At 48.8% G+C, this 26,976-nt stretch overlaps 1 pseudogene across 1 annotated transcript in view; it reads right to left on the bottom strand.

Annotated features, from left to right (window-relative positions):
* Positions 1–274: 274 nt before the first annotated feature.
* LOC311228437 (intelectin-like) overlaps positions 275–26,976 on the bottom strand; it is a 41,361-nt pseudogene continuing 14,659 nt past the window's right edge. The window contains exons 3-6 of the transcript in view: positions 8,800–8,868; positions 4,445–4,565; positions 2,994–3,103; positions 275–424 (exon numbers count right to left, since the gene is read on the bottom strand). The product of the transcript in view is annotated as an intelectin-like (transcript). The remainder of the gene's footprint in view (positions 425–2,993; positions 3,104–4,444; positions 4,566–8,799; positions 8,869–26,976) is intronic.

Raw genomic sequence — 26,976 nt, 5'->3', positions numbered from 1 at the left:
CAGGTATGAATCAACAGTTGACTAACTACAGTGTAGATGCACAGCAATGCATACATTTGTATTTCAAAAGGATAGGATACACACAAATACCGGAAAAAACACCTTAAAAATAAGTTGCTAATCAAAGCTAAACTGAGATAATCTGAATTTTACATTTAGCAAGATATCCCTTTTAGAACGTTAACTCATTAGATGGTTAATGCGGTAGTGAAAGGTTAACCTTCTGTAGTGTGGTAGTGAAAGGTTAACCTTCTGTAGCGTGGTAATTAATGGGTTAACGGTAGAACAGCATCAGGGCAGCCTCATTAACTGCCTTAGAAGCACTCCAGCCTCGGTTGGTCCCATAACCGTCCCAGTCAAAGGCAGTGAAGTCACCGCATTGTCTGGGAGCTTCTGGGAAGTGTCCACCTCCTCCAATGCAGTACTGAAACACACATTTATGTTTATGTGAAATATGGTGAAATTACACAGACTGGTGTTTTCACACTCAATGGACTCAGCATTTTGACCTTGACTCAGCATTTTCTTTGTGCATAACGTGAACACTCTAACTCAAACTCAGACCCCCGAGAAGTGAACCGAACTGAGATCTTGGGAGGTCCGAGTACGGTTTGCTCTATGGCGCTCTCACTTTATTTGCAGGGGGTTCACGGTTAGGGTTAGGGTTAAGTTTAAAGTTTAAGTTGTCGTTTGCGGTAAATATCTTGAGGTATAATTATTGTATAACATACACGTATTGAGTGTTCAGTAGAGCCAAAAAAAAACACGATTTTCAAACGACAATGTAGGCTACTAGAGTTAATAATGGGCTGCAGCAACACAGTCCCACACACACAGAGCTGCCTCTACGCCTCTGTAGCCGGTGTGATCTTGTCTGCGTTGTGTTTAAAGTCGATTCGACCCCTGTTAAGGGATCGCCCTGAGTGGGAGTTGAACCCCGGACGCCGGCGTCGCGGGCGGCATCACAGACCACTAAGCAAGAAGTGAATTCACTGCTTGCTTCCGGGTCTGGATGCCTCTGGGGAGTGAGTTTACTTGCAGTACCGCTTACCATCCACAGCCACGTCACTACTTGTACCCGTGACTGTGGATATACTGCGGTACCTCCGTTACACTCACCCCACTAAACTCACTCCACCCAGGGCATCCGGGTCTAACGGCACCACATGTAGCCGGTGTGATCTTGTCTGCGTTGTGTTTTAGTCGATTCGACCCCTGTTAAGGGATCGCCTGAGTGGGAGTTGAACCCCGGACGCCGGCGTCGCGGGCGGCATCACAGACCACTAAGCAAGAAGTGAATTCACTGCTTGCTTCCGGGTCTGGATGCCTCTGGGGAGTGAGTTTACTTGCAGTACCGCTTACCATCCACAGCCACGTCACTACTTGTACCCGTGACTGTGGATATACTGCGGTACCTCCGTTACACTCACCCCACTAAACTCACTCCACCCAGGGCATCCGGGTCACGGCACCACATGTAGCCGGTGTGATCTTGTCTGCGTTGTGTTTAAAGTCGATTCGACCCCTGTTAAGGGATCGCCCTGAGTGGGAGTTGAACCCCGGACGCCGGCGTCGCGGGCGGCATCACAGACCACTAAGCAAGAAGTGAATTCACTGCTTGCTTCCGGGTCTGGATGCCTCTGGGGAGTGAGTTTACTTGCAGTACCGCTTACCATCCACAGCCACGTCACTACTTGTACCCGTGACTGTGGATATACTGCGGTACCTCCGTTACACCTCTACATCGCAGCCTGCAAAACAGCGTTGCTCTACGTGCCTTATTGCCTTTACAAAAATGGACACACGCGCACACATTAAAATAGATACTGGAAAATCAAGAAAAGGACCACAACTAAAGCAGTGGCATAGCCATATCTCTGAGTGTAGTTGGAGACAGAGGAAATTGGGTCTAGCAAGTCAAAAAACTGATGGGCATATTATGGATTCATCCCGACTGCTGCGACTGGCAACAGATCATATGTATTAGCACGATAACTCAGATACCTTTCATTCAGATATTTTCAAATTGGTGGTGCACATTCATGACCCGTAGAGGCTTAGGGTTTTTAAACTAGGGTTAATAAACTATTGATTTCGGTGGCCCCATGATGACCTTTCCTCTAGTGCCACCATCAGGCCAAACTTTACATTTAAAAATGTTGTGTATCTCAAATAGCTTTCATTCAAATCTTTTCAAATTTACAGTGCACATTCATGACCCTTAGTGGGAGAAGCCTATTGACGACCCTGTGACCCTCTAGTGCCACCTTTAGGCCACAGTTAAAATGTTCAAATGAATGTATCTCCTGATTAGTTTGTCATACAACCATGGAACTGGTATTCAGAGATGCATGCTCATGGAGGACTTGTGTAATCCGCCAATATTGGAATTTCTGCCATCTTGACCTTTTGGAAAAACACTATCTTCCCTACTCCATAACCCTGTTCACATGATTCTCACCAGACTTGCTGTGTTGAAACATCTTTAGATGTGTCATTTAGATCATTGATAGGCCAAACTATGACTGCCAGATCCAATACAATTTTGGAAAAACACATGCTTAACAGGAAGTGATTCTTTACTTGCAAATGCTGATTACCAAACTTGAAAAATATGCTTGCCTTACAATAGCAAGGAGGCCTGTGAAGTCATCTGGCATCATGGTGGCGCTATTCTCTCTAAATGTCACGTCAAGGACCCCCACATTGATAGACATTAGGTCACCTCCATTTGAGAAGATATTTGTTGTTTGATACAATTTAGTCCAGAATTCCATAACTGTCTATACTGTACTGTAGGCTGTAGGTGGAGAGATAGCAGAAAAGATGTGATCAGAATAGTAATTTTTGTACATTCTCTCATTGGGCTAACTTTTAGTGACCCCCTCGTTGAGAACCACTGGCATATACACACCTCCAGTGCACTCTTTTTGTGTTCTTTTTTCGGGGACCCCTTTTCTATTACTGTGCTCTATAGCGCCAATTTCACTTACATGCTCAAGGTTGCATTTGTTGGGTTTCGTTTTGAGACCAGAGCAGATTCCAGTGGCTGCCCTCTCTGAGTTGATTGCTCTGAAAGTGATATATCCTGGATCCGATTCACCTGTAGGAAAATTTCAGGGATGCTTTAAACTGAATAGTAACAGTTTACATGTAACTAGATTACAGTACTTAAATTACAAAAATGTCGTTGGAGTTACTGAGAAAAAAACACTTTTGGATTACTCAGAAGCATGTTTAAAGGGGGGGGACGGCATGTTGATGGCAAGATTAAGAACACAAAAGTAATTATGTAGCCTACTGCTTGAAACAATGATTATAGACGATAATAACATTATTCAGCTGACCGTTTGTGAATTGGAATAAATGTGACTGTGTCCAGCTATTGGTGGCCCATGTCTCCCTTGGTTTGATTTGTATATATTATAAAAGTACAGAATGTAAGCTTTCAAATGATGTGTCATACATTGAAATCTGATTGAGTGTGTAGCTGACTCCCACCTAAAAGGACAATATAATTACCTTATGCATACCGCACCTTATGTGAATACTGTATACTTCATCGGACCATATATTTAGCATTTTTAGATTATAGATTAGATTTAGATTATATATTTTATACATTTAGCATTTAGTGTTTAGATTATATATTAGATTCGATTTAGATTAGATTATATATTTTAACTATTTATTGTAGGGCAAATATAACTGAGAGGGCATACATACCATCATCTTGCACCTTGTTGCCCATATGCGCATGTCCAGAGTTAATTATATTGTTTACACTGCCTTTTTATTCTACCTATCACTGTACTATAGTTCTGTGACCTGTACCTGTATGTCTTCTACTACCTGTACCTCCCCTCACCCCTCCCCCATGCAGCTATGATGCCTGAATTTCACATGTGACACCTTCAGTCACATCTTAGTTGCTTTCGGCCAGGAGAAGATGTCGTCACGTGGCGTTCAACCTTCCTGACTTTGACCCTGAACCACAGCGTCCCCCAGTTAGAGGGTTGGCAGTGATGACCAGTCACTGCCCATCTTCTCCTGGCTTCCAGCTCAACTCCTCCTGCTTGGTAAGAGGCAGAATAATTCTAAAGTAAAAGTTACATTACTGTGTTGGAGTAGTCCAATGGATTCCATTACTAATTGTATTTGTGTAAGCAGGTAATCAGTGATCTGTATCGGGATTCATTTTAAAAGTAACCTTCCCAACCATGTGTACTGTACAACAAATTATGTAAATTTATATCATGTGTGTGTGTGTGTGTGGGCGTGCATGTTGTCCACCTTATGGTCATATAAGTAAGATATTAAATGTTTGTGGAATGAGTAAGTCATTTAATCGTTGAGTCTTAACAATCATCATATTACGCGAGTCTACATGGTCGTTATTCCTGTAATGTATTTGTATATGTGTTTATTCTTTCATAGGTCTTACCTCTTGAGTGTGGTCCATATAACAGGTCATTGCTTTCCCCGCTTCCAAGATCATAGACAATGGGAATAGAAGGTCCATGACCGGTTCTGCAATCCCCCACATTATACGCCACTGGGTATTTCTATGACAAGGCACACAGGGAGAACAGCGTCGGCAAAACTATTCTGCTCTACAAATAAAAACACATATGTAAGTGGACACTTTCTGTAGGGACAAAATAGAACATAGACAGTTAGGAATGAAATCTACAACCATGCCACTATAATGTAATTTCTGGAGAAACCATTCCTTCCACCCCCTGCGCCACCCCATGCCTCCTCACACACACTACAGCTAGACACCTATGCAGCGTTCCCCTCCCACTATGCGCCAATCCTGACCCTATCACCTGGTTTGATTCCCCCCTTGACACATGATTGGTAAAAATGGGAAATAGGGCTAGGGGTCCAAAATTCTGAATTTAAACAGTAATCTCTAGGCAAAAGAGCCCCACCTAGTATTGCACATTGTTTATATATTTTGTTTTGGTCTTTTGGTTTATATATTGTGTGGTTTAGAGTTGATTTTTCTTTTGGTAAATTATCTGTAGGTCCTTCTTATACTGGTATCTACACAATAGTCATATTCTCACAATTTCATCCCCAGCCCTCTGCATTGCTCGGTCTCTGTCACCAACCTCTGTTTCATTGTCTAGGTCCAGCAGTTCTATGTGCCCCAGCTGTATCATGTTTTTAATCAGCCCAGCCGTTTCCCATGTGTAATCTTTCCAGTGTGTATACAGTATATGTCACCTCCCCTAGTCAGTCTTTTTTTTTTAATCTACTTTTTCTCCCCCTTTTTCTATATTTTCTTTCTCCCATCCCAATTTAGTCGTTATGCCAATTCCCTTCCTGGTCGCTGTGTGCATTTTTTCCCCCACTTGCCGGTCTAGGGAGGGTTGAAGACTATCACATGTCTCCTCCGATACATGTGGAGTCAGCCGCTTCTTTTCACCTGACAGCAAGGACTCTCACTGGAGGAGTGTAACGCGTGGGAGGATCACACTACCTCCCCCAGATCCCTTCCTCGCTGAGCAAGCGCCCCGACCGACCAGTAGGAGTCGCTGTTTACAACGACCAGGATAGACACCCCACCGGCTTCCCACACGCTACCAATTGTGTTAGTATGGACGACCGACCAAGCTGGAGGTACCGCCGACAGCTGGATTCGATACCAGTGTCTCTGCGGTGGTAGGCAGGCGCTACCCATCCGCCCCCCTAGTCAGTCTTTGTCCGATTAAAAAATGGTGCATTTATATAGCAGCTTTTATCCAAAGCGCTTTACAATTTGTTCCTCACATTTTACCCATTCACTCACACATTCACACATCGACGGTGGAGGCGACCATGCAAGGTGCCAACCTGCTCATTGGGAGCAGTTATGGGTTAAGTGTCTTGCTCAAGGACACTTCGACATGCTGCCCGGGAGGAGTGGGAATCGAACCAGGAACCTCCAGATTACCATTGATTGATTGATTGAACAGTTTATTAACAGATTGCAGAATAGGTACAGTACAGTACAGCTCAATACATACAATTGTTAAGGGGATGCAGACCAGAGAAAGACTTTCTTCTTGTTTACATCAGGGGTGGGGGACACTGTACACTGTACATTGGAATACTGACAAAGCCATACTTGGTAATTTACTGTACAACTGGGTTAGGACATTTGTAGGGGCCAGTTTCGAATTGCAGTCTCCCGTAGGTGTTCTTTGAGAGTGCTTTTGAAAGTGGGTAGTGATTCACATTCCTTTACAGCTTTGTGTAGGGCGTTCCACATTGATGTGGCAATTGCGAAACATGTTTAGTCCCTTGTTTGAGCCGAATCTGGGTTTAACATGATTTGTGGAGCTCCCTCTGGTATTGTGATCGTGGTATTCACTGACCTTTGGGAAGTATTTTGACATGTACATGGGTACCTTGGTCGTGTAGTGTATCTTGTAGACCAGGCCCATTGCAAGTTGCTGTACTCTATTAGTTCAGTGTTTATTGCCATCCCAAGCCACTACTTGTATTGTAGTTTGTTGGTCTTCTGTTGGAGTAGTCAGTGAGCTCTCCTCATGTGTTCCTGTATCCTGCCTGTCTGACCTTATTAAATACCCCGTTTGGGTTTGCTCATCATCTGAATCCTGCCCATTTGTCCTGCACTTGGCTCCACCACTACACCAATCGTTACACCTATAGCTGCAAGGGTTTCTGGCTTTGTCAGAGTAGTTTTATCATGTTCTACATGTGTAGCAACTTGAAAATATGCCTATTATTCAGATGTGCTGACTTGCCTTTTATCTCCCCTTTGTGCACAAAGACATGTTGACTAGTTTCCATTGATATTCTCACGAACAATGACGCGAGCTCCTCCTTCTTCTATCGCTGGAATATGTATTATGAACAGGGTTACTGGACCATATTCATCATCCTTTTCTCTGTGTGACTAGCAGGCGGTACCAGCAGGGGGCGGTGGCAGGCAGAGAGTGTCCGAGAGAGATGGGAAGGGAATAAATGGAGGCGGAAGAGGGGAGACGAGCTCTCTTCTGTTTGGGATGTTGCTGTGAACGGTCGCAGCTGCAACAGGAGGTGCTTTGGAATAGCCCCGTTAAAGAACCCCCAGAGAGCCCCGCCGGAGCGAGCGACGGGTTATCATAGGAGTATCCGTGATAGTGCGTGAGTAAGAGAGACTGAGCCACGGGACTGACGTCCATAGTTGTCGGGTTACAGTAGCAGTGTGACGGTATAATTAGCGTGCGGCTAACGACTATATCGACTCCAGTGCAACCCTAGCGCGAGGCGCTGAAGAAGACCGGTGGTATAGTCAACCACGTTGCGCCACAGTATAATCGTGTAGCAGGTGGGCTGAGAGTGACCCAGAGTGTAGCTTCAGTGTGAGTGAGGGCGAGTTTATATATGCGCGCCATCGACTCTGCACCGGCTGTTTACAACCGTTCTGCACCGGCTGACTTCAGGCCAACACGGGAGATCGTCCCGACCGGCAGAGGTCGCCAACACCCAGCACACGCTCTCAGCTCACTACTGCTCCTGCTCCAGCCCAGCCTGCTAGCACCCGCGACGAGAGCGTTCGACGCCATCTTGCCACCCGGACGGTGGTGGTGCGGCGCGGCCGCCATTTTGGGTTGAGTACAATTGAGCATCAATGCTCCGGATCTATTACACAGTACATAGTGTGGTGCAGCCTGCGGGCGAAGCTAACGTTGCTAACCACAGTTCTAGGGGTACCCCATTAACAATACATGCCGGCATTAGCATAGGACTTGGTTAGGTTTTTGTGGGCCCACCTTGTGATTTCTTTTCATTTTCTTTGAGTGTGATAACGTGTTTTGTTTAATAATATTTTCCCATCTAATTAACCCTTTCCCTGTGGGGAGGTTACAGACCTGGTGTATTATAAATAATGCCTAGAGAGGTATTATTCTTGCCGTATAATTAAAGCCTGTCAGAGGTATTATACAGGGTGAAGACCCAGACGTGGGCGATGAGTCAAACACATTGAAGTATATTATCCCTGATATTAACCCAGAAGTGGGTGTATAATATACGTGTTTATGAGGTATGGAGTTACAAACGGAACTATAGTGGGACTTCAGTCCATTTGGTCACTATTATTAAATCATTGTAACTGACCAGTAGAATTAACATTAAAGAATTAGATGGGAGTTCTGTGTGCGTGTCCATTCATGAGCCGTTTAACAACTCTTTTGGTGTGGGTAACGTTAATACAATTAACCCCTTCATACCCAACTCTCCCCTTTTCATTGTAAGGTTTCTAGTGGTCATCAAGGGAGGGTACTGCTTGCGGGAGGGACGAATCTATTTAGGCATATCAGTCACTAGGTGTGGGAGGGCCCAAGGAGGTAATCAGGGAAGTGAGAGCGAGTTGGGGAGTACTGCTGACCGCCCCGGAGAGGCTAGGAGGACCAGAGTACCAAACCAGGTTGGTAAATCCCGGGCCCCATTCACTCTCACTACCGGGTCCCAGGTTGACGCTCCAGGCCCAAAGACGAGGGTGCAGTCAGACGGAGCTCTACTGTGTCCAGCTACCTTGTGACTGCCAGCAACCGTTCCCACGAAGCAGGGATAATCCACCCTGCTACACATGGTTTGTCATTTCCAAGAAAATTACCTGTCAAAATCCCCACTCCTTGCATCATGATTCACTAAATGTTGGTAGATGTATGCATGCATGTGGCTGTGCTTGCGGCTATTGCTCTGTACCTTGAACAGTTGAAAGAGGTTTCCTCCATAATTACTCAAAAACGATTTGCTAGTGTGGTAGCGAAGGTTTGCCTCATGTCTCGACGTAACCACTGGTGAGTTGTGAGGCACGTGCCACACAGACACATCCTGAGCATCTATGTCATAATACCCAGGGTTCTAGGAAGAAGAACATATTGATTCAATATAAAGAACAGAACAACTGGACAGACAGGCTAAGAAATTAAATGTACCAAGTAGCTACATATTTCAGTATAGAAAACTGTACACTAAAACTGTGAGGATTCGCCTGTCCCTGGACCTTTTTCCTGTGTTTTCCCTGTCTACTCTCCTCATCAGCCCCCACCCTTGCGATGATTTACTCTCCTCTACTCTTCACCAGCCCCCACCCTTGGACATCCTTGATCCTCTACCTTCACGCACCTGTTGGGAGTTTGCAATCACCTCGGGAGAGTACATAGGTTGCAGACTCCCCTCCAGTCCTTGTCGGGTCGTTCTGTGTTCTGGACTCTGTGTTCGTTCTGTATCTGTATCTGTGTACACTCTGTGTTCATGGAGTTCTGTACGTTACCATCCTGTACGTTACCATCACCTGCCGCGTCTCCGGCGTGAGACGACGTGCCAGCCATCACCACCTGTCGCCGTTTGCCTGGAGTGGGACACCGTCTTCGCTCTCTAATTCTCTACGGGAGGTTTTCCAGTGTTCCCACTCCAGACGTCAAGCCGGCTCGTCATCGCTCCCGATTCCACGGGAGGAAGGCGTCTCTTCGTGATCCTCGTTCCTGGGGGTGAGGCTCGTCGTCGCTCCCTAGTATTCCACGGGAGGACGGCGTGTGCCCATCCCGTTCCCCTTGGACCCAGGCTCATCGTCGCTCCCTAGTATTCCACGGGAGGACGGCGTGTTCCCATCCCGGTCCCCTGGGACCCCCTTTGTTCTGCGCTGCCCGTCTGCAGCATCCGAGTAGGGACGAAGAGGATCTCCGTGCCAGGCCTCCGCCGTCGGGCCCCTGTCCCCGTGCCAGGCCTCCGCCGTCGGAACCCTGTCCTTTTCCCTGTAAGCAGCTCTGGCCCTCGCCCTGTCCAAGTCCTTAACCCTGTTCTCTGTCCCCGTCTCCAGCCCGCCTCTCCGGGCCTCTGTCCCTGTCCCCCTCTCCAGTGCCCCTGGTCCTGGCCCTGACACTTAGCCCTGGTCCTTAGCCCTGGTCCTTAGCCTTAGTCCCTTAGCCTGTTCGCCTCTTAAAGGCACAGTGCCGCTTTTCCATATTTCCTTGACTCTAGTGTTTTTGTGTTTTCCCTTAAAGGGACTGTGCCGCTTTTTGTTATGTAAGAAATAAATGCCCTGTTTTGGCTTACTCTCATACCTGTCTTGTGTTGTGCGATTGTGGTCGGTTACAAACCATAACAGTACGACCCGACCAGTCGACGACCCCAGCCAGCACAGACAGTGTATGTGAGTTAGCCCCTGTTAGTTCCCCTGTTAGTTCCCCTGTTAGTTCCCCTGTTGACTCCCCTGTTAGCCTCGTTAGCTCCCCTGTTAGCTACCCTGTTCCCCACAGCTAGGACTGTCCTTCCAGCTAGCTTGTTCTCCTTTGCTAGTCCAGCCCTGTCTGCTGGCCTAGCTCCGGCAGCTAGCGCAGCCTCTATGCTAATGTAGCAGTACAGCTAGCATAGGCCCTGTAGCTAGCAATGCTCTGGCAGCTACCCAGTCCCTCTGCTAGCCCCACTATAGGTGTAGCTTCCCCTGCTAGCATGGCCCAGTTTTTTTTTGTTTGTTGCTTTGTCATGTCCCCTGCCCCGCTGTCTGATTTTTTGGGTCGCCCGGTGGCTCCCGTGGAGGGGGAGGTACTGTGAGGATTCGCCTGTCCCTGGACCTTTTTCCTGTGTTTTCCCTGTCTACTCTCCTCATCAGCCCCCACCCTTGCGATGATTTACTCTCCTCTACTCTTCACCAGCCCCCACCCTTGGACATCCTTGATCCTCTACCTTCACGCACCTGTTGGGAGTTTGCAATCACCTCGGGAGAGTACATAGGTTGCAGACTCCCCTCCAGTCCTTGTCGGGTCGTTCTGTGTTCTGGACTCTGTGTTCGTTCTGTATCTGTATCTGTGTACACTCTGTGTTCATGGAGTTCTGTACGTTACCATCCTGTACGTTACCATCACCTGCCGCGTCTCCGGCGTGAGACGACGTGCCAGCCATCACCACCTGTCGCCGTTTGCCTGGAGTGGGACACCGTCTTCGCTCTCTAATTCTCTACGGGAGGTTTTCCAGTTTTCCCACTCCAGACGTCAAGCCGGCTCGTCATCGCTCCCGATTCCACGGGAGGAAGGCGTCTCTTCGTGATCCTCGTTCCTGGGGGTGAGGCTCGTCGTCGCTCCCTAGTATTCCACGGGAGGACGGCGTGTGCCCATCCCGTTCCCCTTGGACCCAGGCTCGTCGTCGCTCCCTAGTATTCCACGGGAGGACGGCGTGTTCCCATCCCGGTCCCCTGGGACCCCCTTTGTTCTGCGCTGCCCGTCTGCAGCATCCGAGTAGGGACGAAGAGGATCTCCGTGCCAGGCCTCCGCCGTCGGGCCCCTGTCCCCGTGCCAGGCCTCCGCCGTCGGAACCCTGTCCTTTTCCCTGTAAGCAGCTCTGGCCCTCGCCCTGTCCAAGTCCTTAACCCTGTTCTCTGTCCCCGTCTCCAGCCCGCCTCTCCGGGCCTCTGTCCCTGTCCCCCTCTCCAGTGCCCCTGGTCCTGGCCCTGACACTTAGCCCTGGTCCTTAGCCCTGGCCCTTAGCCTTAGTCCCTTAGCCTGTTCGCCTCTTAAAGGCACAGTGCCACTTTTCCATATTTCCTTGACTCTAGTGTTTTTGTGTTTTCCCTTAAAGGGACTGTGCCGCTTTTTGTTATGTAAGAAATAAATGCCCTGTTTTGGCTTACTCTCATACCTGTCTTGTGTTGTGCGATTGGGGTCGGTTACAAACCATAACAGTAACACTACACACTGAACTAGATTTACACGGTGGTTCAAGTTCAAGTTCAAGTTCTTTAATAGTTGTCATACAGAAGTACAGAATACTTTCATACAAAATGCTTCTTACTGTTACGCTCCAGAGACTGTGCTAGACAAGATAGTATCAAATAACATAATAACATAATATAGCATGAATTTAGAAGAAGAAAAATGGGGTCACAGTGTTCGGTATAGACATATGTACAATGTTCTGAGTTACCATATAATATACAATACACAATACTATGCAGTGTACTAATGTACAGTACTATCTAGTGCAAAGCAGAAATGGGATGAGGTACAATTTTAGGTACAATTTACAGTAAGGTGTACGAGTTGTAGTGCAATCCTTCATCCATAAATATAAAGTGTGGGGAGTGGGTGCTACAGTGTGTTTGTTTAAAGTGGGTGTGCGCTATAAAGTGTGTGGAGTGGGTGCTACAGTGTGTTTGTTTAAAGTGAGTGTGTGCGTGTGGATGTGTGTGCTATGTGCGTTTGGTGGTTGTTGTTGTGTAGTGTTCATTCATTGTTCGTTTAGCAGCCTGATGGCCTGGGGATAGAAGCTTCTTCTGAGTCTTTCTGTGCTCGCCTTGAGACTCCGGTATCGCTTGCCTGACCGCAGCAGTTCAAAGAGGCAGTTGTTCGGGTGACTGGAGTCTTTAATGATTCTCTTAGCCTTGCCCTTGCAACGCTTGTAGTAAATGTTCTGGAGGGTGGGGAGCCCCCCTCCAATTGTGCGTTCGGCTGAACGTGTCACTCTTTGTAGTCTGCTTCGGTCTTTTGCAGTGCTATTCCCAAACCAGGAGGTGATGTTGCCGGTCAAGATGCTCTCTATTGTACATGAGTAGAAGTTCTTAAGGATCTTCTGGCTGACTTGGAACTTCCTTAGGCGCCTGAGGAAGTAGAGGCGTTGTCGTGCCTTCTTCACAACACTGTCAATGTGTGTGGTCCATGTCAAGTCCTCGGATATGTAGGCTCCGAGGTACTTAAAGCTGTTGACTCTCTCAACCGGTGCCCCGTCGATGCTGAGGGGGCTGTAGTCCTTGACCCCCGACCTCCTGAAGTCCACAATCATCTCCTTTGTTTTGCTGACGTTCAGGGAGAGGCTGTTTTCCTGGCACCATCCCGCCAGGACCTTGACCTCTTCCAGGTAGGCCCTCTCGTCGTTGGCAGAGATCAGGCCCACCACCACTGTGTCGTCAGCAAATTTGATGATTGTATTGCTACTCCGCTGAGCCACACAGTCGTGTGTGTACAGGGAGTAGAGGAGGGGACTCAGAACACAGCCCTGGGGGGCCCCTATGTTGAGGGTGATGGATGAGGAGGTGCAGTTGCCTGCTCTCACCACCTGGGGTCTGCCAGTCAGGAAGTCCAAGACCCACTGGCAGAGGTCATAGCCCAAGCCCAGGTCCCTGAGCTTGGCTATGAGTATGGAGGGGACTATGGTATTGAATGCCGAGCTGTAGTCGATGAATAGCATTCTCACATAGTTCCCCTGCCTCTTGTCCAGGTGTGATGCTGCTGTGTGCAGCACATGGGCTATGGCGTCCTCCGTGGACCTGTTGGGGCGGTATGCAAATTGCAGGGGGTCCATGTTGATGGGGAGGGAGGAGCAGATGTAGCCCTTTACTAGCTTCTCAAAGCACTTCATGGCTATGGAGGTGAGAGCTACAGGGCGGTAGTCGTTGAGGCAAGCAGGCTTGGATTTTTTGGGTACAGGGATAATAGTGGACTTCTTCAGGCAGGTGGGGATGACAGCCTGTTCTAAGGACAGGTTAAATATGTCAGTGAATACTGGGGCCAGTTGGTCGGCACAGACTTTTAGGACGCGGCCGGGGATGCCGTCCGGACCTGCTGCCTTCCTGATATTCACTTTTTTAAAGGTCCGCCTCACCTCATGCTCTGTTACCCTGAACACTGCGCCTCCATCAGCAGCCGACCCCCCCCCCCCCCATTGCCGAGGCTTGTGAGCTGGTGTTGTTATTACCAGCATCAAACCTCGCATAGAAGGAATTGAGGTCATTTGCTAAGGAGATGTCACTGTTCAGTTTGAGGGAGGCGCCTTTGTAGTCTGTCATCGTTTTGAGCCCCTGCCACATAGCTCTAGAGTCAGCTTGTTCAAACTGGAGTTCAATTTTATCCCTGTAGCGCCGTTTGGCCTCTGACACTGTCCTCCTTACGTTGTATCGCGCCACCTTGTGGTCATTCATGTTGCCTGCCACTAGGCCGTCGTTGTATGCTTTGGTGCGCTCTCTCAGAGCTTCACAGACGGATTTGTCTACCCAGGGTTTTTGATTTGGGTAAACTTTCATTTTGGTAGTGGGGATTGTTTCTTTCACCCTAGTACAAACATAGTCCAGCACTGTCTCCGTGTAGACATTAATGTTATCTGTGTCGCGGAACACATTCCAGTCTGTGTAGTGAAACACTGACCGGATCGTCTCCTCTGACGTCAAATCCCATTTCTGCACCTCTCGCGAGACTACGGGAGTACTTTTAATTCTCTGTTTGTACTTTGGTGAAAGAAAGATGGACGCGTGATCTGATTTACCAAAGCCACTATCAGAATGAGCCTTGTAGCCACCTTTAAATTGCGTGTAACAGTGATCTAGGATGTTACCGCCTCTGGTGTTGCAAGTCACATGCTGATAGAAGTCAGGCAATACCTTTCTCAGATTGGCGCTATTGAAATCTCCCAGCACTAAAATGGCGGCGTTAACATTCGCCACTTGTATTCTATTTACCTCGTCGTGGAGTCTGGAGAGCGCAACCTTGTTGCTGGCTTGCGGTGGAATATACACTCCGATCAGGACGATCGCCGTTAACTCCCTCGGGAGGAAGAAAGGATGACACTTGATGGTTATATATTCCAGTTCTGGGGAGCAGTGGTTGGATAATTCCTTCACGTTAGTTGGATCGCTCCAATTTTTGTTAAACATGAAGGCAATACCTCCTCCACGTTGTTTACCGGACTCTGATGTCCGATCCTTGCGATGGATAAAGAAGTGATCTGCTGGTTGAATTGCGTGGTCTGGAACCTCCGGTGTGAGCCATGTTTCGGTGAAGCAGAGGACGTTGCAGTCCCTAACGTCTCTTTGATATTGAATCCTTGCTCGGATGTCATCCAGTTTATTGTCAATTGATTGTACATTGGCTAGCAATATACTGGGCAGTGGTGTACGGTGGCGTCTGGATCTCAGCCTGTCCCCGTGCCAGGCCTCCGCCGTCGGAACCCTGTCCTTTTCCCTGTAAGCAGCTCTGGCCCTCGCCCTGTCCAAGTCCTTAACCCTGTTCTCTGTCCCCGTCTCCAGCCCGCCTCTCCGGGCCTCTGTCCCTGTCCCCCTCTCCAGTGCCCCTGGTCCTGGCCCTGACACTTAGCCCTGGTCCTTAGCCCTGGCCCTTAGCCTTAGTCCCTTAGCCTGTTCGCCTCTTAAAGGCACAGTGCCGCTTTTCCATATTTCCTTGACTCTAGTGTTTTTGTGTTTTCCCTTAAAGGGACTGTGCCGCTTTTTGTTATGTAAGAAATAAATGCCCTGTTTTGGCTTACTCTCATACCTGTCTTGTGTTGTGCGATTGGGGTCGGTTACAAACCATAACAGTAACACTACACACTGAACTAGATTTACACGGTGGTTCAAGTTCAAGTTCAAGTTCTTTAATAGTTGTCATACAGAAGTACAGAATACTTTCATACAAAATGCTTCTTACTGTTACGCTCCAGAGACTGTGCTAGACAAGATAGTATCAAATAACATAATAACATAATATAGCATGAATTTAGAAGAAGAAAAATGGGGTCACAGTGTTCGGTATAGACATATGTACAATGTTCTGAGTTACCATATAATATACAATACACAATACTATGCAGTGTACTAATGTACAGTACTATCTAGTGCAAAGCAGAAATGGGATGAGGTACAATTTTAGGTACAATTTACAGTAAGGTGTACGAGTTGTAGTGCAATCCTTCATCCATAAATATAAAGTGTGGGGAGTGGGTGCTACAGTGTGTTTGTTTAAAGTGGGTGTGCGCTATAAAGTGTGTGGAGTGGGTGCTACAGTGTGTTTGTTTAAAGTGAGTGTGTGCGTGTGGATGTGTGTGCTATGTGCGTTTGGTGGTTGTTGTTGTGTAGTGTTCATTCATTGTTCGTTTAGCAGCCTGATGGCCTGGGGATAGAAGCTTCTTCTGAGTCTTTCTGTGCTCGCCTTGAGACTCCGGTATCGCTTGCCTGACCGCAGCAGTTCAAAGAGGCAGTTGTTCGGGTGACTGGAGTCTTTAATGATTCTCTTAGCCTTGCCCTTGCAACGCTTGTAGTAAATGTTCTGGAGGGTGGGGAGCCCCCCTCCAATTGTGCGTTCGGCTGAACGTGTCACTCTTTGTAGTCTGCTTCGGTCTTGTGCAGTGCTATTCCCAAACCAGGAGGTGATGTTGCCGGTCAAGATGCTCTCTATTGTACATGAGTAGAAGTTCTTAAGGATCTTCTGGCTGACTTGGAACTTCCTTAGGCGCCTGAGGAAGTAGAGGCGTTGTCGTGCCTTCTTCACAACACTGTCAATGTGTGTGGTCCATGTCAAGTCCTCGGATATGTAGGCTCCGAGGTACTTAAAGCTGTTGACTCTCTCAACCGGTGCCCCGTCGATGCTGAGGGGGCTGTAGTCCTTGACCCCCGACCTCCTGAAGTCCACAATCATCTCCTTTGTTTTGCTGACGTTCAGGGAGAGGCTGTTTTCCTGGCACCATCCCGCCAGGACCTTGACCTCTTCCAGGTAGGCCCTCTCGTCGTTGGCAGAGATCAGGCCCACCACCACTGTGTCGTCAGCAAATTTGATGATTGTATTGCTACTCCGCTGAGCCACACAGTCGTGTGTGTACAGGGAGTAGAGGAGGGGACTCAGAACACAGCCCTGGGGGGCCCCTATGTTGAGGGTGATGGATGAGGAGGTGCAGTTGCCTGCTCTCACCACCTGGGGTCTGCCAGTCAGGAAGTCCAAGACCCACTGGCAGAGGTCATAGCCCAAGCCCAGGTCCCTGAGCTTGGCTATGAGTATGGAGGGGACTATGGTATTGAATGCCGAGCTGTAGTCGATGAATAGCATTCTCACATAGTTCCCCTGCCTCTTGTCCAGGTGTGATGCTGCTGTGTGCAGCACATGGGCTATGGCGTCCTCCGTGGACCTGTTGGGGCGGTATGCAAATTGCAGGGGGTCCATGTTGATGGGGAGGGAGGAGCAGATGTAGCCCTTTACTAGCTTCTCAAAGCACTTCATGGCTATGGAGGTGAGAGCTACAGGGCGGTAGTCGTTGAGGCAAGCAGGCTTGGATTTTTTGGGTACAGGGATAATAGTGGACTTCTTCAGGCAGGTGGGGATGACAGCCTGTTCTAAGGACAGGTTAAATATGTCAGTGAATACTGGGGCCAGTTGGTCGGCACAGACTTTTAGGACGCGGCCGGGGATGCCGTCCGGACCTGCTGCCTTCCTGATATTCACTTTTTTAAAGGTCCGCCTCACCTCATGCTCTGTTACCCTGAACACTGCGCCTCCATCAGCAGCCGACCCCCCCCCCCCCCATTGACGAGGCTTGTGAGCTGGTGTTGTTATTACCAGCATCAAACCTCGCATAGAAGGTATTGAGGTCATTTGCTAAGGAGATGTCACTGTTCAGTTTGAGGGAGGCGCCTTTGTAGTCTGTCATCGTTTTGAGCCCCTGCCACATAGCTCTAGAGTCAGCTTGTTCAAACTGGAGTTCAATTTTATCCCTGTAGCGCCGTTTGGCCTCTGACACTGTCCTCCTTACGTTGTATCGCGCCACCTTGTGGTCATTCATGTTGCCTGCCACTAGGCCGTCGTTGTATGCTTTGGTGCGCTCTCTCAGAGCTTCACGGACGGATTTGTCTACCCAGGGTTTTTGATTTGGGTAAACTTTCATTTTGGTAGTGGGGATTGTTTCTTTCACCCTAGTACAAACATAGTCCAGCACTGTCTCCGTGTAGACATTAATGTTATCTGTGTCGCGGAACACATTCCAGTCTGTGTAGTGAAACACTGACCGGATCGTCTCCTCTGACGTCAAATCCCATTTCTGCACCTCTCTGTTTGTACTTTGGTGAAAGAAAGATGGACGCGTGATCTGATTTACCAAAGCCACTATCAGAATGAGCCTTGTAGCCACCTTTAAATTGCGTGTAACAGTGATCTAGGATGTTACCGCCTCTGGTGTTGCAAGTCACATGCTGATAGAAGTCAGGCAATACCTTTCTCAGATTGGCGCTATTGAAATCTCCCAGCACTAAAATGGCGGCGTTAACATTCGCCACTTGTATTCTATTTACCTCGTCGTGGAGTCTGGAGAGCGCAACCTTGTTGCTGGCTTGCGGTGGAATATACACTCCGATCAGGACGATCGCCGTTAACTCCCTCGGGAGGAAGAAAGGACGACACTTGATGGTTATATATTCCAGTTCTGGGGAGCAGTGGTTGGATAATTCCTTCACGTTAGTTGGATCGCTCCAATTTTTGTTAAACATGAAGGCAATACCTCCTCCACGTTGTTTACCGGACTCTGATGTCCGATCCTTGCGATGGATAAAGAAGTGATCTGCTGGTTGAATTGCGTGGTCTGGAACCTCCGGTGTGAGCCATGTTTTGGTGAAGCAGAGGACGTTGCAGTCCCTAACGTCTCTTTGATATTGAATCCTTGCTCGGATGTCATCCAGTTTATTGTCAATTGATTGTACATTGGCTAGCAATATACTGGGCAGTGGTGTACGGTGGCGTCTGGATCTCAGCCTGTTACGGATCCCAGCCCTCTTTCCTCGTCGTCTGGGTCCTCTTTTCCTGGGATCTAGGAACAAAGGATCTGGTCCTAATCTCCGGAGAATTTCTTCAGGCCATTGATGCGGTTCGGAAAGCTGGTCCAGTGAGTAATCCAGTTGGTAAGTTTCCCGTAATCCAATGTCTATGAGTGACTGACGGTCATATACATTAAATGCACCAACAGTTGGTACGAACAAAACTCTAAAAACTATAAATATTAACAAAAGTAAACACAGTCTCGACGGAGCGAACAGAAAGGCAGCCGGTCGGAGCAGCGCCATCACTCTTGGTCTCTGAAATGCCATGTATCCTCAATGACACCTTTTGACCACACCCCTAATCTGGTCAAACTGAAAGACAAAGTGTATTGATAATGATAACACTATAAATCACAAAGTAACAAGACATTTCAAATGTTATCACAATTGCACAAGCTGTTAAAGACTAGATCACTTTTTTTTGTGGAAATAGCAACACCATGTGGTGAAGTTTCTAGACCTCCTTGTGATCATATGACAAACATATATTATGTATTTGTCAGGTTTGGTGCAAGTGGGACAAAGTATTTATTTTTTCACACAGTTATTTTTTACACTGCGCTTTTCTAACATTTGATTGAATCTTGGGGTCATACAGTCTGGCCCATCAACTACCTAAATAATATTGATAACATCAGTAGGATATTACAAAGTAAAAGCACATTTCAAATGTCATCATGATCTGGCAAACTGTTAAGTATAGTTCATGTTTTTAGTTTTGTGAGAATAGTGCCACGTTGAGGCCAAATTACTCAACTTCACAGGTGTCCTTGCATTTGTAGGACAAAAAGCTATCATTTTTGTATTGCATATTTGTTTTCTGTACAACTAATTGTAGCAGGGTGGATTATCCCTGCTTCGTGGGAACGGGTGTGCACAGCCACTGGGTAGCGAGACACAGTAGAGCTCCGTCTGACTGCACCTTCGTCTTTGGGCCTGGAGCGTCAACTGGAGGCCGGCAGTGGGAGTGGATGGGGCCCGGGATTTACCAACCTGGTCTGGTACTCTGGTCTTCCTCGCCTTTCCGGGGCGGTCAGCAGTACTCCCCAACTCGCTCTCACTTCCCCCAATACCTCATTTAACCCTCCCACACCTAGTGACTGAATTGTAAATAAATAACCTAGTTCCTCCCGCAAGCAGTACCCTCCCTCGGGGACCTTAGAAACCTTAATAGTGGAAAGGGGAAAGTTGGGTAGGAAGGGGTTAATTGTGTTAACGTTACCCACACCAAAAGGGTTAATAATAGGCTCAGGAATGGACACGCACACAGGACTCCCATCTACGTTCTTTATCCTTATTTGTATTGTGCAGTTACAAATAGTCAATAGTAAAGGGTGGTTCTATGTCTACTTCAGTTGTAATTCCATCTCTTGTAACACTTGTAAAATACACCCACACTGTATAGAACCAGGTATTGCTGACCCAAATACAATATACTTCAATGTGCTTGACTCATCACCCATGTCTGGGTTAGTACCAGGGATAATACCTCTCTCAGGCTTTACTTATATAGTAGTGATAATACCTCTCTAAGGCTTTACTTATATAATAACAGGTCGGTTATCTCCAAGAGGGAAATGGTTAAGTAGATGGGAAAATATTATTAAAGAACAAACACGTTATTACACTCAAAGAAAATGAAAAAGGTGGGCCCACTTTACCAAACAAAAGTCCTATACTAATGCCGGCATGTAATGTTTATGGGGTACCCCTATGAACTGTAGTTAGCAACATTAGCTTCGCCAGTAGGCCACGCCACACTGTGTACTGTGCAATAGGATCCTGAGCACCGAAGCGCCAGTGTACTCAACCAAGATGGCGGCCTCGCCGCACCACCACTGTCCGGGTGGTAAGATGGCGTCGAACGCTCTCGTCCCAGGAGCTAGCAAGCTGTGTTAGGCTGAGGGGGCAGTAGCGGGCTGGAGGCGCGTGCTGGGTGATGGCGACCTCTGCTGGACGGGACGAACTCCCGTGCTAGGCTGACGACCGCCGGTGCAGAGCAGATGTAGACCGCCAGCAAAGACAGGCTGCTGGCTGCCGGTGCTGGGTTGATGCGCAATAATAATCTGGGGCTACCTTAACTGAAGCTACTCTGTGGGTCCTAGACAGCCCTCCTGCTAGCCGAAACATGCAACAACGCACGGTGCCTCTAAGCCCCAGTTCTCTTCAGGCAATCTTGCCGGGCACCTCGCTGGAGGGGATAACGTTAACATAAGCCAACTCTTGGCTATACCGCGTTCTTCTAGGATAACTCGTTGTATCACTAGGGTTATTCAGTGGGGATGTTCAACACGCTACTACGCTTATATTTCTAGTATAACCCGTAATATATTCAAGTTCAATACGTTCGCCCGTGTGGTCCACTACGGGGCTCTTCCAACGACACGACGACTCAGGTCCAAGTCCAAGTCGAAGAGAGCTGGCTCTCCCCACTTCCGTTTCAGTTGACTTGCTTCTCCGCCTCTCTCGTGCGCTCCACCTGCCACCGCCGCCCCCTGCTGGTACCGCCAACTAGCCCCACAGGAAGAACTGGGTGGATTGAATATGATTCAGTCTACTGTTTATAATCCATATTCCAGCCGGTGAGAGAAGGAGAAACTTGCGTCATTGTTCGAGAGAATATCAATGGAAACTAGTTAATATGTCTTTGTGCACAAAGGGGAGATAAAAGGCAAGTCAGCACTTCTGAATAATAGTAGAATATTCAGGGTGCTACATTTCCCCCCACTTTGAACTTGCTAAGTCCTCTGCAAGTTAATTTAATGGAACACCGATTAACGCATGTATGAATACGGTCCTGAGACCAACAGTTTCATACCTAGATCGACAGTCTCACACATTAGGCCAACAGTTTCACACACTCCTTCATGAATTGGAAACACTGTTCAACAAACACACTCTTCAGCACGTAGTCCTGGCGATACCGAGCGGGTAGCCAACCTCTGGTGCTCCTCTGGGGCCGGGTGGGTTCCACCTCCCCCACCTCCGACTCTGTGTCGGATTCTTCAGTGCCCGTTGGCGGGTCATTGACCACAGCCTCGCCCTCCGGGGCCATCGGTGGACCGCCAGCGGCCTCCTCTTAGACTCCATCTCCGCCGTCCTCCCCATCCTCTCCTGAGGGGGTCGACTCCACCTCTGACTCGGCGTCCGCTGCCTCTTCAGGGGCGTCCCGCAGGGGCCCGGGGTGGTTACACGCCCTAGGATGCGGTTCCCGACGGTATCCGAAAGCCTCTTCTATGTCCGATTCGGACGAGTTCCACAGGGATCTGTCGAGGGGCCCTCGCCCGCACTTCCGGGTTGGAGGCCGGGAAGGGACAGGTCTTGAGCTGGTCTCGATGCACGGTCCTTTCTAGACCCCCTGCTTCGGGCCTGATTGTGAACACGGGCGTCCCTTCGTGGCTCTGCTTAACCACCACATAAGACGTAGGCTCCCACTTGTCCTGTATCTTATTACAGCCCCGGATTCGGTGGTCGCGTATCAGGACCCGGTCCCCGGCCCACAAGAGTGCGCCTCTGCTCTTTCTGTCGTAAATCCTCTTGCGTCGATGAGACGCATGCTTCGCCGTGGCCTCGGCGGCCTCCGCAGCGGCCTTTAGTCGCTCGTGGTGACCCTGTACCCACTCGTCCAGGTCCTCCGCCCCTTCGTCAATGACGTCTCTGCCCCCCAGGACATCCCGGGGCATCCTAGCGTCCCTCCCGAAGAGCAGGTAGAAGGGGGAGTATCCCGTGGAGGAGTGCATGTGGCAGTTGTACGTAAGTACCAACTCGGGTAGGTGCTCCTTCCAGTCCCGCTTCTTCTCTGCGGGCAGACTACGCAGCATGTCATGCATCGTCCGATTGAACCTCTCACATTGCCCATTCCCCTGGGGATGGTAAGGCGTGGTGCGGCTCTTTGAAATTCCGTACAGTCGGCAGAGCTCCTTGATGACACTGGACTCGAAATTTCGCCCCTGGTCGGTATGGAGTCGGGCAGGGCAGCCGTAGTACACAAACCAGTACTTGATGATGGCGGCGGCGGTGGTCTTCGCAGTCTGGTCTTTGGTCGGTACAGCAATAGTGAATCTGTTAAACATATCGGTCAGCACCAGTACGTTCTCGTAGCCACCCGCCGACCTTTCCAACACGGTGAAGTCCATAGCAAGGACCTCCATGGGTGCCGTCACGTTAGTGCAGGTCATCTGGGCCTGGGCTTTAGGGAACACATCACGGGCTAATGCACATCGCTTGCATTGCTGCACCCATTTCTTCACCTCTTCTGCCATTCCGATCAAGTAATAACTTCGCCTCATCAGATCCACCGTCCCTCGTCCCCCGTAGTGTCCCCCATCCTCGTGCTGGGTCTCGTAGATCCTCCGTCGCAGGGCCGTGGGCACCACCAGCTGGAGAACCTCCTCCCCGTTGCGGGGGTCGCTGATGCGCCGAAACAGTACTTGTTGGTGCAGACGGAACCGCTCCCACTGCCCGTATAACTTGCAGAGCTTCGGGTCCCCTTCCTTCAACTGCACTTTAGTGGGAGGGACCCCCTGCGTCACCGCCCGCCACACCGGACCCAACTCGGGGTCAACCGCCTGAAATTGCCGCATTTCCGCCCAGTCATACCCGCTGTTCCCCTTCTGTGCCGCTATCTGTCGTGAGCTGACACTCGGGACCTCCCGCGTCTCTGTCGGTCTCTCGGGGCCTAGCAGGGCCCGTACTTCCTCTGCTGGGACCACGACGTAGCCATCGCGGGCAACTGGGGCGGGGGCGGACAATGGAGCGGTCCGTTCCTGGAGACCCTGACGGGTGTGAGTGCCGGTCGCGGGTATCGTTAGGAAGTCTTTCTCTGTGTCTTCCACTTCGGGTTCTGACCGCATCGGCATGCGAGACAGGGCGTCGGTGTTCTGGTTGAATCGACCAGGTTTGTATTGCACCACGAAGTCGTACTCTGCAAGCTGAGCGTTCCAGCGCTGCTCCACTGCTCCCAGGTTGGCCGTGCCGAGGTACCTCAGCGGGTTGTGGTCGGTGATCACGGTGAACTGGGAGTACATCAAGAGGTCCCTGAACTTCTCGGTGATCGCCCACTTCATGGCGAGGAGCTCCAGCTTGAACGCACTGTAGTTTTGGTCATTCCTTTCGGACCCACGCAGACCTCGGCTCGCAAAGGCGATAACGCGATCCACGCCCTCTTGCTTCTGACTTAGTACTGCTCCCAGTCCCAAGTAACTCCCGTCCGTGGTCACTATGAAGGGGAGCCGGAGATCGGGGTAGGCCAATACCGGAGGTGTTAAGAGGCACTCCCGCAGATGGTCGAAGGCCATCTGACACTGCGGAGTCCACTTGAAGGCCTCGGGCCGGCCTTTGGTGAACCCCTTCTTTTCTTTCCCCATCAGGGCATGCAGTGGCTGGGCCACCTGGGCGAAGCGGGGCACGAACCGCCGATAGTAGGACAGGAACCCGATCACCTGCCTCACTTCCTTCGCTGAGCGTGGCGCCGGTCAGTCCTCCAACGCCTTCACTTTGTCGGTGTCGACCTGTATGCCGGCTGCTGAGACGATGTGTCCCAGAAATTTGACTTCGGTCTTCAGAAGGAAGCACTTCCGGGGCTTGAGTTTGAGCCCATGCTCCCAAAGCCGTCCAAACACCAGGTCCAACTTCTGACAGTGGCTCTCGAAGTCGCTGGCGAACACCAAGACGTCATCTAGATAGACGAGTAGGACGTCGAAGGCCAGGTCCCCCAGCACGGCGGTCATCAACCGCTGGAATGTCGCTGGTGCGTTACACAGCCCAAAGGGCATACGGGTCCACTGGTAGAGGCCGAAGAGCGTTGTGACGGCCGTCTTCTCTTGGTCTTCTTCTTTCACCGCCACCTGGAAGTAGCCGGCGGTGAGATCGAGCGAGGAGGAGATCTTGGCCTGCCCCAAGGCGTCTAGGGACTCCTCGATGCGAGGTAGGGGGTATGCATCCCGGTGCGTCACGTTATTTAGGCGGCGGTAGTCGCAGCAGAACCGCACGGAGCCGTCCTTCTTTATGATGATCACGGCTGGTGATGCCCAGGGGTGCAGTGCTGGGCATACGCGGTCAAACGACTTTTGGGCTTCGTCACTGAGGCAGAATTGCGCGCATCCTATTATTATGCAAACCAGAGTTCATTCTGGATCCTCAGATCCCCGCGGATCATGGAGTTCTACTGTATCGCGTTGGATCCATACACGTATCGATTTTTTTTAATGGTGATCAGGAATTGGAATATACCAGTTGGATACCATCTGATGTCAGGTAAGGACTCTATGTTATCAGAGTTAGGATAATCAGAGTAAGTTTGATGAAGTTATAAGCTGTTCTGTGAAATGTCTTCTTTCGGTTTCACTGTAAAAGTCTGCGAGGAAATCAACGGGGCGATTATCCGTGCGCGGCTCGAATGTGCTTGCGTGCACGTATAATATTGATCATCTAGCGTTTATTTGAAAACGATTCATAAAAAGGCCGACGAATATCAACGTTGTGGAATATTCCAGTAAAAGACGATTTTCATAGAATGCTCCACAATGTTTTTTTTATCTGAAAACGGGTGCTTTTCTAAATGCTCTGAAACGGAAACGACGCGATAAAAAAACAATCTGCCTTGACAGCACTGACTGGAAAATAGTCTTTGATAATGCGATGGGCAAATTAGACACATAGCCATAATTTAAAACATAGATTAGGCGATATTAACGTTAACATTGGCGCCGATGGTGGCATTCAGCCGGTAAAAAGGAAAACCCGGCGTGGCGCTCAAAGTGTTAAGAGAAAATAAGCGTGTTAAAATGGAGGTTGTGGGCAACCTGACACTTTGTTTTATTTCTCTTCCCCCACGGTGGTGCTTTCCCGTCTGCAGGTTCCCGGGTGCGTTTTCGGCCCTCCCGCCACGACAACTGCCTCGTTGCGAGGAGATTGGACGGTCGGGCAGTCACAGTTAGCCCTGGTGAGGACTTTTCTCACAGCTTCCGTTGGGCAGAGCATCCCGAGACGGAAGAAAGCAGAGTTGCGAGGCGGGACGGAGCCGGCAGCGCATTGGCTGGGGGGCACGGCTGGAAGGTATCGACCTGAGGACATGATGATGGCAGGCAGAGTATATGAGACACACATGTTTACATGCAGGCACGTTATGACAGGGGATAAACAATTCTGGTTGAAATGCAATTTTTTTTCATTAGATATTTCCATTGAAAAACCCTATCAGATTTATTTAGAACAGGCTTGATCCATGCATGTTCCTAGTCGAGACCGGCTAAGTGGCATTATTTTTATAGCGCAGGGTCTGCTATCACCCTCTCCCCAATACGGAAGAGGGGGAGGGTTGCCGCTATTTTATCTGCATAGTTTGTATGTGTTGACATTGGCATGGGTGAATTTTAGGGATGCTCGATATTGGCTTTTTTACCGATACCGATATTCCGATATTGGCCAACTCTTAATTTCCGATACCGATATCAACCGATATCAACCGATACCGATATATGCAGGATTTCCCCGTCCAAAAAACTGAATAATTTCAGGTAACTAATAATTTCACTGGATATATATATAACAAATATTGTTATTGTTTTTTTTTTGTTTTTAAACCGATACCGATATTTTCCGATATCACATTTTACTGCCGATATCGGCCGATAATATCGGTCGGCCGATAATATCGGACATCCCTAGTGAATTTACATCATTTTAGTATCTTGTTATTGAACTAAGAAGCTGGACTGTCTTTGCTCATCATCACATTGTACCAGCCACCAAAATACTCATCAATATTTCTGTAGGAGTTCTTAGTGGGGGTGTAAAGTACTCAGAAATGAGTGACGATGGACATTTCTCAATACATAGAACTATCCTACATGTCTGTGATCAATACATAGAACTATCCTACATGTCTGTGATCAATACATAGAACTATCCTACATGTCTGTGATCAATACATAGAACTATCCTACATGTCTGTGATCAATACATAGACCTATCCTACATGTCTGTGATCAATACATAGACCTATCCTACATGTCTGTGATCAATACATAGAACTATCCTACCTGGGGTGTAAAAAGTACCCAGAAATTATACTTAAGTGAAAGTATGGGTACCGTCTAAAAATCTGAGAAAGCGGTCAAAATCCAATGTTACCATAATGGCATCACACCCAGAGTCCACAGTTAAAATAATGTCATTGAAACATGCACCCTCTAATATCTGAGCAGTCTCAGTACTATGACGAAGTCTAACAGAAGGGGAAACCTGGGTGTAGGTTGGTGATATTAGGGTAGAGTCGAATGTGTTATCATTGTACAGCACAAATACAGTACAGTGGGAATACATGTGGCAAACAGAGTGTAGATGGAATAGTGAAGTGCAGTGTGTCAGAGTGAAAGGTAACAGTGGAGCAGGACAACAGTAGAAAATAAAAC

The sequence above is a fragment of the Notolepis coatsorum genome (assembly GCF_963971535.1).
Source record: "Notolepis coatsorum genome assembly, chromosome: 5".
Classification (NCBI taxonomy): domain Eukaryota; kingdom Metazoa; phylum Chordata; class Actinopteri; order Aulopiformes; family Paralepididae; genus Notolepis; species Notolepis coatsorum.
This window is presented reverse-complemented; position numbering and strand designations above follow the sequence as displayed.